Below are 2,596 nucleotides of genomic sequence, written 5' to 3'. Positions count from 1 at the left end.
AAGCTGTTCATGTAATCCTGGTAAGTAAAACTCTGGTTAAGGATAAATAAAGAGGTATTCGGGGCCACTGGAGGGCAACCATCCTGGCGGTCAGAAATTTTCCTTGCACTGATACCCCATTCCTCACTCAGGACCTGAACCTGAGCCAAGGCAGGATACTGGCAGTAAGTAAATTGTTTATAAATTATATGAATATAAAATAAACAAATGCACCTTTCTTAGAATCCTGTAGCTTCCACTACAATTGCAGTAAAATTAATTACTATATCCAATGTAGTAAGTAGTTATTGTACTCTAAAATCTTTAAAAGCAAGATTCCTTAAAAAAGAAGTTTTAAGGGACTTCTCCAAATAGCATTATGAAATCAATTTTTTACCAGAATTAAATATTGAGAAAGAGAAAAATTATGTGTATTGGTTTGAGCAATACAATAGTAAATTATGATCACAATAGTTACCAGTTATGATGAAAGTTTAAACAAATGAAAAAGAACACATTAATCACAGTGAAATGGATATTTATTATAATGCTTGCTATTATAAATTAAAGTCATCCCATGATAAATTTTGTTAAGTTTAGACTTAATTAGCCACATGCTTCTAAGTCAAAGAGACAGATATTTGAATATACTACTGAGTGGAATATATGAAGAACAACAGATTTTTTATTGAATTTTATTGAGCTCTACATTTTTCTCTCCTCCCCTCTTTTTCTTTCCCCTCCCCTTCAACCCTCTCCCAAGGTCCCTATGCTTCCAATTTACTTAGGAGATCTCATCTTTTTACACTTCCTATGTAGATTAGATTCATGTATGTCTCTTTTAAAGTCCTCATTGTTGTCAGGTTCTCTAGGATTGTGACTTACTGTAGGTAAGTTTTCTTTGCTTTATGTTTAAAAATCACTTAGGAGTGAGTACATAAGATAATTGTCTTGTGTGTGGGTTACCTCACTCAAAATGATGTTTTCTAGTTCCATCCATTTACCTGCAAATTTCAAGATGTCGTTATTTTTTTTCTGCTGTGCAATACTCCATTGTGTAAATGTACCACATTTTTCTAGTTCATTCTTTGGTCGAGGGGCATTTAGATTGTTTCCAGGTACTGGCTATGATAAACAATGCTGCTATAAACATAGTTGAGTGCATGTTCTTGTGGCATACCCTTTGGATATATACCCAAAAGTGGTATTGCTGGGTCTTGAGGAAGGTTATTTCCTAATTTTTTGAAAAATTGCCATAGTGATATCTAAAGAGGCTGTACCAGCTTGCACTCCCACCAGCAATGTAGGAATGTTCCCTTTACCCCACAATCTCTCCAGCATGAGCTTGGCCATTCTACAGGTGTAAAAGGAACCTCAGAGGACAACAGATATCTTTTACAAAATGTATTAGCCAATGATGCAGAAACTTCTGAGAATTTTAAGATATCAGGCAGGCCTACTAGTGGGTATCTGTTGCCAGTACTGGGTTGGGATATTATAAAGGCAATGGGCAATTGTTTAATATGGTAGAGTATGCAGGCCCTAAATGGGACATCCGCTCCCAATACACACACACAAGCACACACACACACAAGCACACAAGCACACAAGCATGCACCCACACACATGGAAGGGAAAGAGAATAAGAACCACAGGTTGTAAAAAATATATGTCTTCTGAGTATGACATACCGATTGCATTCATGAACTCAAAGCATTGTAGTTATCACTTCAAGACCCACACATGATTGACCTCATCATACCATCATGGATGCAGGAAGGGGGTCACATGAAGATCCTGCCATCCCTGGGGGCTTACTATGAATTAACCGTTGTTGGGGAGGGGTAACATTTTCTTCAATGACATATCACTGATTAATTGCCTTTATTACAGGAAGTAATTTTCCTCTCCTGCTCAGAGAAGAAATTCTAACTAAACTCAGTGGGAAGCCCACAAAAGAAAACATAAATGTGAGGGGGTAACTTGCTGAGAAGACAGATTTCAGCAGGAAGAGAAAAGGGAAGAGAGAGTGAAAGGGGTGAGTGAAAATGATATAATATATTACATTAGCATATGCAACTGTCATGCTATGACATCTTCATTCTTTAGTATCTCTTTATGCTTCTCAACTTGGCATCCTAAAGCTCACCATCCCAGAGGATATTCAAGAAGAAACAAGCTTGTAAGGTGTCTCTTTGGCCAAGATTACAACCCCTTTCCTTGAAGCACTTTGCTATAATTTATTAAGAGTTTTCTTTTTCTAATTCTGTTTTTATAACCAACAATGTTTCTCATAGTTTTTCTACAATATGAATTGAATCTTGTTGTCTTTAAATTTCCTATACTTTATTTTTCTCTACTAAGTTATCTTTAGTAAAGCTAATTAAACTCTAAATGTACAGACCTTCTGCTAATTTCATGGTACTAATTGCTTTAAAAATCTATGCCTATTATTCATATTCATGACTAATATTTACTGCTATTAGATATGATAGTGGGAATTAAGCACACTGATTCACAACAAAGAGATGCCAAAAGCAGTATTATCCAACCACACCACCCAAATTCCTGAAATTTTTAATTATCTTCATCAGTTTCCAAATTGTGGAATTTGATG

Source organism: Microtus pennsylvanicus, chromosome 1, assembly GCF_037038515.1.
Source record: "Microtus pennsylvanicus isolate mMicPen1 chromosome 1, mMicPen1.hap1, whole genome shotgun sequence".
In the NCBI taxonomy this organism is placed as follows: Eukaryota; Metazoa; Chordata; class Mammalia; order Rodentia; family Cricetidae; genus Microtus; species Microtus pennsylvanicus.
This window is presented reverse-complemented; position numbering follows the sequence as displayed.